Source organism: Rhinatrema bivittatum, unplaced genomic scaffold (assembly GCF_901001135.1).
Source record: "Rhinatrema bivittatum unplaced genomic scaffold, aRhiBiv1.1, whole genome shotgun sequence".
In the NCBI taxonomy this organism is placed as follows: Eukaryota; Metazoa; Chordata; class Amphibia; order Gymnophiona; family Rhinatrematidae; genus Rhinatrema; species Rhinatrema bivittatum.
In genome coordinates, this window is record NW_021820576.1 from 18,364 (window position 1) to 28,659 (window position 10,296).

The 10,296-nt window shown below is 45.4% G+C and overlaps 1 long non-coding RNA gene across 1 annotated transcript in view; it reads right to left on the reverse strand.

Annotated features, from left to right (window-relative positions):
* Nucleotides 1–10,030: 10,030 nt before the first annotated feature.
* LOC115081725 overlaps nt 10,031–10,296 on the reverse strand; it is a 1,593-nt gene continuing 1,327 nt past the window's right edge. Inside the window, exon 3 of the long non-coding RNA XR_003853864.1 lies at nt 10,031–10,165. This is a non-coding gene — a long non-coding RNA (uncharacterized LOC115081725). The remainder of the gene's footprint in view (nt 10,166–10,296) is intronic.

Consider the following 10,296-nt stretch of genomic DNA (forward strand, 5'->3'; position numbering starts at 1 on the left):
AAATAGTGTATATCACTCAATATAACCCTATTGTGGCTATATTGCACGATATTCACAATATCGTGCAATGTTTGGGACTGAAACCCACCCCTATTACAATGAGTTGCTTTTCATGGCATTTGCCTGCATGAATTTGTAAATCCATTCAAAGCAGCTCATGCAGCTCATGCAGCTTACTTAAAAATTTGTCATCCATGTTATTTTATCTACACCTTTCCCTAAAAATTAATCGACCGCGGGAGAGCTGAGACCCTAATGCAAGTCCCAATGCTCCCACTGTAGAATTAAATAGCCCAATACGACTCCCCTCACAAGTTACAAAAAAAGTCACCAGGGGTCTTATTAAACCCTGCTCAAGTCAAGGCCACCTATAGAGGCAGTCTCACAAAAAAAATGTAAAATAAAAGAAATATGATGTCACATGACAATGACCCTCCCCCCAGCCAGCCCCCTTGTCAAACCCCCCAAGAGTGAACCCCACCCCTGGCCCTCTGCCTTTCCATTTATATAATAGGCTGGTAGGGGGCCCCCAACTGCCCTACCCCAACTCCCCAAAAATAACATTGGTGGACTAGTGACCCCACCCCAGACCCCCAACACCCCATTACCGTAAAATCCTCATTGGTGGCCAACTGGAAGGCCTGGAGTGCCCCCTAACTCTGGGCCTAGTCGGCACAATTTCCCAAAATTATGCCGACCTGACCTTGCCCCATTATGTAACAGAGGCAAGGTCCAGGGAACGGATAGGGGCAAGGTAAAGTCAGCGCCATTTTGACCTAGGCCCTTCTGCTGGCCATCAATGAGGAGGTGTTTCAAAATGGCCTAGATTTGGGAGCCACTCGCCCACCAATGTTAGTTCTGGGGAGATGGGTGAGGGGGTCATTTGTTTGGGTGGGGATTGACTGAGGAGGGGGTTGGCCAGGGGGGGAGGGTTGACATTGCGCAACATCTTACTTCTGTTATTTTACTTTTCTTTGGAAGATCCACCTCGATTGGCAGCCCTAGAGTGGGCTGGGGGTTCTAATCAGACAGGTAACTTTTTTGTAACTTGTTGGGGTGGAACCATTTTGGGCTGTAGGGCCCCATAAATTGGGGACCACAATTCAGCATTGCATAGGACTTTGCTGCGTTCTTTTGTCTTATGGACTTTTTCCAGGAGATAACAGAATGCAGCAATACTGCCACGATACTTTGTTGGGAAGGAACAGAATATCACAGGACCACCCTCCCGTGATATTGGGACCCTCTTGTAATAATATATAGTGGCTTAATGAATCTAGTCCTTAGGTATCTAAATTTAGGAACTCAGCTTCAGTTTTCATCAATCTCTATTAGGGTGGCCACCTCAAAAAAGAGGACATTCACTTCCTCTTATTGGGATACTCATCCTCTTATTAATACTCACCTCCAAAAGGGGGGCAAAATGCAGGACAAAACTTTTATTTAATTTGCATATATAATTAGTAGAAATTAATTTGAATATGCAAATACTCTTACGGAGATGCAAGATTACAAATTATCACTATAATTTAATAGAAATACAATCCTCAACCTCCTTCTCCTTCTACCCCGTTTTCCCCCCCTTTTCCCCTTGCACCCAGACTCCTCTTTCCTTATCCCCTGCCCAGAATCAGGTTTCTGCCCCACACTTAATCCCTGTCCCTCTGTTCTCTAGCCAGTAGCTGCACATTCCCTTCTCTCTCCCTTCTTCCCTGGCAATTAACATGCCCCCAAACCTCCTGGCTAGCAGCAGGTACAGGTCCCTTTCTCTGAATCCTTATTCCCCTTCCAAACACCAGGTCTCACTCCCCCCCTCCCCTAATCTGCTCCAAACCCTCCCTTCTGTCCCCAGTCACATCCATCTTTCCCTCCTGAGGTAAATTATTCTATGTGAGCCCATAGTTTGTCAGATATGGGCAACAGTTGGAGAAGTCCCTATTGGTGAGGGTATGAGATCTTATTACAGGCACAATTCTCACACGATTCCACATTCCATTTAACATCTTGAGCTACTTGGGGCCACCAGTAGTGGTGCGATATCAGTTGGAAGGTTTTTTGATGCCTGGGTGGCTGGCAAGCTTCGAGTTGTGGCCCCCATCTAAGGACTCGCTTCTGGAGATATTTGGGGAGCACTGTCTTATCCAAGTGTAGTGTGGTGGCAGCAATGACCTTGACAGGTTTGATTAGCCTTGCCTCTGTTACATAATGGGCTGACTAGGCCCAGGGTTAGGGGGCACTCCAGGCCCTCCAGTTGGCCACCAATAAGGATTTTACGGTAATGGGGTGTCGGGGGTCCAGGGTGGGGTTACTAGCCTACCAATGTTATTTTTGGAGAGTTGAAGGTAGGACGGTTGGGGGCCCCCTACCAGCTTATTATATAAATGGAAAGGCAGAGGGCCAAGGGTGGGGTTGGCCTTACTGATGCCTTTTCAAGAAAGTTGGTACAAGCTCAGCAGATAGTGAGTGCCCTGTACATTATTGCAGCAATATGTTGACAGATGTCATCTTTGACCAATTTGAACATAGCAGTGAGGCATGGGTTCAAATGACAGGATGATGAATTCATTTTTATCAAAATCAAGTGAATGCTGTTGGTAGACACAGTAAAGAATGCGTCTCAGGTTACAACATGTTCTGGTATTATCAATAGGGAAGTAAAGATGTAAAAAAAGATCTGTTTATATTAGTAATCTAATTACATTATTCTGGTATAGATTCTAGTCCACTATAAACATATAAATGATGGCAGAAAAGGACCAAATGGTCCATCCAATCTGTCCAGCAAGCTTATGGTAATACCAGTCGTGCCATACAGGTCTCCCCATAAAGATATCATCAGGGGGTGGCAACTTCAGTGCCGTACACGTTACCCCCATACTTAGTTTCCCAAACCATTAAAGTCAGGGCCCTTGTTGGTTGCTCTCTGAGTCCACTTCCCCATTATCTCTTGCTGTTGAAGAAGAGAGCAATGGTAGAGTTACAACACAAGTATAAGGCTTATTGGTTAAGGGTAGTAACAGCTGCATCAGCAAGTTACCCCCATGTTTATTTGTTTTCCCAGATGTAAAATTCATGTCCTTGTCAGCTGCTGTGTGAAATTATTTTCCCTTTTCCTCTTTTCCCCCTGATGGTGAAGAGAGAGTCACTGATGGAGAAGTATCAACAGTATGAAGGCTTATTGGTTAAGGGTAGTAACTGCCACACCAGCAAGTTACCCCCATGCACGCATTTCTTCATTTCCATCTTCTTGCCTTTAGGGATCCACAGTGTTTCTCCCGTGCCCCTTTGAAATCTTTCACTGTTTTTGTCTTCACCCACCTCCTCCGGAAGGGCATTCCAGGCATCCACCACCCTCTCCGTGAAGAAATATTTCCTGATGTTGCTTCTGAGTCCACCACAAGCCTTGTCAATGCACATCTCCTAATCAAACTGCTATACTATCAAGGGGCTAATTTACTTAAATAGCTGACTCTGGTATCATATATTGTGGTATTCACCACTGCATCAGCTGTTAGCATCTGTATATAATCATATACCGTTATGATACCTTCCCCTTTTTTGTATGTTTTAAAGTATTTTTTTGAATTTAAAATCATTTGATATGATTGTGTCTCTCTCCTAGTTGTTATACTGTGGGTCTTATGCTTATCGAATCCAATAAAAGTCACTTATCTTTCTCATGAGTATGATGAACTTTTGTGTTGTCACTTTATTTTATGTCCATTATACTGTTCCTGCTGTATCTTAAACCCATTCCTGTTGTATCTTGAGCCCACCGCAGAGCAGGATACACCGGTGAGGGTTCCTCAGTAGAGATGATTCAGCAATGGTCCGCAGAATGGGGTACACCAATAAGGATTCCTCAGTAGAGATGATACGGTAAAGGTCCACAAGCGGGGTGATCACTGTAGAAGTAGTGGTGGTTCCAGAGGAAGCCCCGGGGAATGGGGCAGGCAGCGGTCCTAGGCGCAAGGCCCTCCGGGGACCGGATAGCCAGAGATGAGGAAAGAGCCCCCGAGGAGCAGATACCCAAGACATCTCACGCCAAGGAATCAGGAGCTGGAACGGGAAGTCCCATAGTGAGCAAAGCAGATCAGCAATGAGGGGAACTCATTGCCAAGTCGTAGGCAGACAGGGCCAGCCGGCTTAAACTGTACCGGGCCTGCTGGGGTGATCGTAGCATCAGCCATAGTGCCCAGGGAATGCCCCCCACCACCAGTAGGGAACACCATCGGTGGCCAGGACATTTTACCCTCCAATAAAACTTGATAGCCTGCCTGAATTTCAAGCAGAGAAATTGGGGTCGCCATAAGATTGTATTTTCAAACAATGTCCACATCTGTTGTACACTTTTAACCTCTGCAGCTATACCTTTCAGTTTTTTTCTATTTTTCTCAATTTTATCAAAGTTTCCCTTTTGAAAATTAGTGTTAGAGCTGTAAGATAGTTACATATTGTCCCCCTTCCAGTCACTAGTTCACATTTTATCACTTTATGATCACCATTGCTACTAAGTGGCCCCACCACTGTTACCTCTCTCACCAAATCTTGCATTCTACTAAGAATTAAATCTAAAATTGCTCCCTCTATCGTTGGTTCCTGGAACCAATTGCTCCATGAAGCAGTTGTTTATTCATCCAGGAACTTTGTCTCTAGTAAAGTTCTGATGTTACATTTACCCAGTCCAATATTGGGGTAATTGAAATCTCCCGTTACACTGCACTGCCAAATTGGTTAGCTTCCCTGATTTCTCTTAGCATTCAATCAGTCTGACCATTTTGGCCAGGTGGACGGTAGTATACTCCTATCACTGTACTCTTACCAACCACACATGTGAATTCAACCCCATATAGATTCTACTGAGCATTTAGTCTCTTTATATGATCTTTTTTTTTTTTAATTATATATTTATTATTTTTTCACATATTCATTCACAAAGAGTACTTTGTAAGGAAATAACAGAATCAAATTCAAGGAAACAAAAACATCATATCACTTCTTCCATATATATCTAATATATGGTAAAGGACAAGAAACATCACTAGTTTACATAGGTAATAATGGGGGGGGGGGAATCAGGAAAATACAAGGAGATAAGGAGAAACAAATAGAACATTGCTGCTGGCAGGACCATCATTTATTGCCCCCTATTATAACCTGGTTATGTCCTTCCCTCTAGAAACTGTCTCAACTGTTCGGGTAAGAAAAAAAATATTGGTGTTTCCTGCATGTTTTATGATACACTTACAAGGAAGAAACGTAAAAAGAAAGTCGCGCCTTTGGCTAAACCTCAGGGCGCATATCTATAAACAACTTTCCTCCGTTGCGGGGTGGCCCTAGACAGGTCTGGGTAGACGGCTAACAGTAGCCCCCCATAAAGGGAGTATTAATGTTTTGAAAATAGGCTTTCATAACAACTGCTCTTTCTGGGTCAGAGAAAAAGGACACGAACAAAACTGCTCTTCAGTCACTTTCCAGGTCTGAATTTTCTAGATATTCCGTGAGATTTTCTAAATCTACCCCAGTTTCCACCCTCAGGTAATTGTGTTATAACATTTTTAATAGGCAAAAACATAGCTTTCTTTATTGTCGGGGTGTAACTCCACAGGGTTTTCAAAACCTCAGTCATATATCTTTTAAGAGTTACTACACAGGTTCACCCATTACTCTGGGAAAGTTCACCAATCTAACATGTCAAATGTCTTTGGAAATTCTCCATAGACTCTAATCTTCTTTGTGTTGCTAGTCGGTCTCATCATTAATGTCATATATTAAATCTTGGACCCCTGTTTAATTTTCACGTTTATTTCATTGGATAGCCACATTATTGCAACTGTATTCTCTTTCTGGTCTTCTCTACCAACTCCAGGTCTTTTCAACATTAGTACCCATCTGTTGGGGATTGGTCTCTGAGGGTAATGGGCATTTACCATCATTAGGTCCCATAGGGACTCTAAAGTTATCTCCGCCGGCTTCACAAACTCCCAAGGCATGGGAGCCCACAGTTCCTACCTCCTCCTGTCTAGACCGATGGTCTGATTGTTCCTGGTGGTGCACTTCCCATGCCGAGGTTTCCCCCTTCCTGGGGTCTCCCACTCCAGGGCACGGTATAGGTTGGGCTGAGGCTCCCCCCCTTCTGCTCCTGCAACACTGGATGTTCCTCACACCTTGAACTCCTCCGACCAAACTTGGGTCAGTGTGCACAATACCTCCAGTGTGCAGAAGTGGAGAGCTGCCACAGCGGGCCACGGGGATCTGGGGGGACTCAGTGTAATTTCGCCAGGTGAAAATCTCGCTCCTCCCGAGACTGCCACAGCGGCGCTTGGTTCCCCCATTCTTGTTCCTGAGATTCGCGAAGTCAGTTATTATTCGCTGGCCTGGTATGCAAGGTGAGTCTGGAGGATATAATCCTCACCTTGCCCTTTTCTCTTGTGAGGCATTGTTTATCCAAATTTAGATTTAACCAGGAAAAAAAAGAATTTTACAAGAGAGCATTCAGAGCTGCGAGACTCAGCGTCCCTTCAGCGGCGGCCATCTTAGACTCCTCCCCAGGAACATCACAGTTATATATATGATCTTTATACTGTTGGACTCTATAGCCTCCTGGACATAAAGTGCCACACCCTCCAAGTTGATCCTCCCTATCATTGCGATATAATTTGTATCCTGATATAGCACTGTCCCGTTTGGTTCATCCTCCTTCCACCAAGTCTCTGTGATGCCAATTATGTCTATCTCATCATTCACCGCTACACTCTAAGGGGTAGATTTTATAATTTAGCGCGAACGCGTACTTTTGTTTGCAACCACCCAGGCGCGAATCAAGAGTACGCGGGATTTCAATAGATACGCACGTAGCCGCGCGTATCCATTAAAATCCAGGATCGGCGCCGCGCAAGGCTGCCAAATTTTGGGCACGTCACGACCGCCACGCCCCCCGCCACGCCCCCCGCCACGCCTCTCCATGCAAGTCCCCGGGACTTACGTGCGTCCCGGGGCTTGCGCAGCACCGCCGAGCCTTTGCCAAATAGGCTCGGCGACGCAGGGGGGGTTTGGGGTGAGGTTTTCGCGGGGGTACGCGCGTAGGATACGCGCGTACCCCTTTGAAAAATCCTTACCCCTAACTCTCCCATCTTACTTCTTAGATTTCTGGCAATGGAATACAGACATGGCAAAGTGTGTTTTTTGTTTGTATTAACAACCTGCTTTCAGTTGATAGGGATAATTTGGATTCTTTACTTACAGGCACATGGACTACGCTTTGCTTTTATTGGAACCTGTGTTGGGATGCCCTAACTCTACTAATTCATTAGTATCCTTCACAGATACCATTCCTCCCGAACCGTTTTTAAAAGCTGCTCTATCTCCTTTTTAAAAGGTAGTGCCAGCAGCCTGATGTTCATTCTGGTTTCCCAGTTTCTTACAAAACTGAATCCCTGCTCCCTGCATCATTGTCTCATCCATGAATTGAGATCCCAGAGCTCTGCCTACCTCTGGAACCTGCACCTGGATATGGGCCATGCATTTCAGAGAATGCCACCTGGAGGTTCCAGATTTCAGCTTTCTACCTGAAATCTTTAAATTTGGCTTCCAGAACCTCTCTCCCACATTTTCGTATGTCGTTGGTGCCCATATGTACCATGGCATGCCAGCTCCTCCCCAGCACTGTCTATAATCCTATCTGGGTGACATGTGAAGTGTGCCACCTTAGCACCAGGCAGACAAGTTACCAGGCAGTCCTCATGTCCACCAGCCACCCAGCTATCTACATGTATGATGGTCGCGACCCTACCCTTTCCTCCTGGGCAGTAGCCCTAGGATGTCTTGTCCTCAGTGCGAGAGGATAACGCATCACCTGGAGAGCAAGTCCTTGCTACAGGATCACTTCTTGCTACACCAAAATGATGTTCTCCAACCGTGAGTACTTTTCTGATCTAAGGCAGGCACCGGGTGAAGTGTGAGGTTGTGCCACCTTCGCACCAGGCAGGCAAGTTACCTAGGCAGTCCTTCCGTCCACCAGCCACCCAACTATCTACATTTAGATGGCTGACCTACCCCTTCCCCCCCGGTACTGTAGAGGTTACATGGGGTACATCAATCAGGAGCCTGAGTTTTTATTTTTTTAATTTAATTTATTTATAGTTCCAACTTTCAGCATTTCAAAGTGGATGACATTCAGGTACTGTAGTTATCTCTCTCTATTCATAGTGGGCTCACAATCTGACCCCCTTGAGGCCACAAGGCCCTTAGTGTTGACTAGTGGGATTTTAAACCCTGGCTTCCAGCACCACTGCTCTAACCCCTAGTCTTCTTTACAGCCAGCGAGCAGAGGTGTTCATGGATGGAGCTGAGGCAGAGCTGGAGGGCGGAAGTCAGCAGAATTTCAAATGTCTCTCTGGTACAGAACAAAAGTCGAGCCTGCACTTGGAAAATTATTCTTGGTGATGAGCAGGAGTTTTAATTGTTATTTGCCTGGTATATTGAGAGAAGGCTTTTTTATTCAGATGATCTTCAGCCGGTCAGCAGGCGGCAGTATAAGAGGGCAGTGTTCCACTGGCACCAGGAGCTGGAGCTGAGGGGATGAATCCCAGGACCGATGTCTTTACCCTGCTGCTAAGATTCTGAGAGAGAGACTGTAACACTGAGAGAGAGATGCTCATTTCAGCAGACATTGCACTGCTGCTGAGGATCTGTTAGAGTGATAGAACGGGCTGAGAGAATGACAGTTGGAATTAGCAGAAAGAGAGAGAGAGAGACCTGTTTCAGCTGGGAAGTACAGCTGTGGGTTGATAGGAAAAGGTTGCACAGGGCCCTCATATCTGACTAGGAAGGAAGCAGCATTTCACTCTGCAGACAAACTGTTAAGTACCTGCAGTTACTGTTCCTTTCCTTTCCTTTTTGCTGTTTCCAGTTTTTCAAGCCTTTTGAGTTAACGGTAAATCCTTTTCTTATGTATAATAACAAACATTCATTTATTAGCACTGTTTCTGTGAATGATTAGAGACAGGAAAGTTAGTGCTGGGTATCAGCAGGGTCCTGCACCAAGTCTCACACAGTTCTTTCAAGTTTTTGTGTCAGGTAGAGCTGGAGTAACCAACCAGCATCTGAATCAATGAGGTCTTCTGACCACAGATTGTGCTAATAAATAAACATTTGACTGCTATTTAGTGATTCCTCAATTGTTATATTTATTGTTTTGTCTTTTCTGGGTCCCTTTTCTAAGGTCTAAGCACCTCCCAGAGGAGGACCTAGTTTAGGGTAGTGAGTGGACTAAACCATTTGCTATGGCTCAATGAAGTAACTATAGAGGGCAGACAGTTCCCTGTGATCTGAGGAACTCCTCGTCTCTGAGAAATCACTGATTAGCACTGTGAAATCACTGAATACCAACAAAATGTTTCTTCATTTATATTTATAAACTAATAGGTCCATGCAGCGGTGCTGAGAGCAGGAAGTTAGCCGGACTTACCCAGGTACGAGTTCCCGCTGGATAGAACCAAAGACAGTGGAGTAAGTTTATCTAGCTAACTTCAGAGCTGCTACCCAACTAAACATAAGCCCCACACCCGGTCATCTCTTTTTATCCAGGTAAGTTAACCATTCATTGGCCCACAATTTTAACACTTTGCGGTTTGTCCAGCTAAATTCCAAACTCAGCTGGACAAATCCGCTGACCGAGGACCTTTAAAAGTATTACAGGGCACAAAGCGATGTTTGCAAAGGCTCCTTACCGTTTTTTTTTCTTCGTAGCGCATGCACTGCAATCAGACCAAACACCCATGGGATGTCAAGGAGAAGTAAGGGAAAGGAAAAGGAGAAAGGGGAAAGGGGAAGCATAAACAAGACAGAGAAAGGGGAGGAAAAGTAGAGAACAGCAAAGGCAGGTAGGCAGAGAGGAAGGAGAAGGAAGATATAGAGAAGGGAAGCATGGGCTAGGGGAGAGGAGGGAGAGCAGAGGGAGCATTGGAAGGAGGGGTGGGAGGAGTTGATACAATAACAGGAAGGAGCAAAGGAGAAAAAGATGGAAGGGGGAGAACAGGAGATAAGGCAGGGAGATTGATGGGAGAGGGAGGAGAGGAGATAGGGAGGGGGAGGCATGGTGTAGGGGAGAGGAGGGAGAGCAGAGGGAGCAGTGGAAAGAGAGGTGGGAGTAGTTGCACCGGTGCTGAAGTTTGCAGGATGAGCAGAACCGGAAAGAGAAAGAAAGGAGATATGTGAGCATTTCCTGATGTCCTACTTTCCATCTGAGGTACAGGTATTGATCTTGGTTATCACAAAGTTAATTGTGCCCATTTC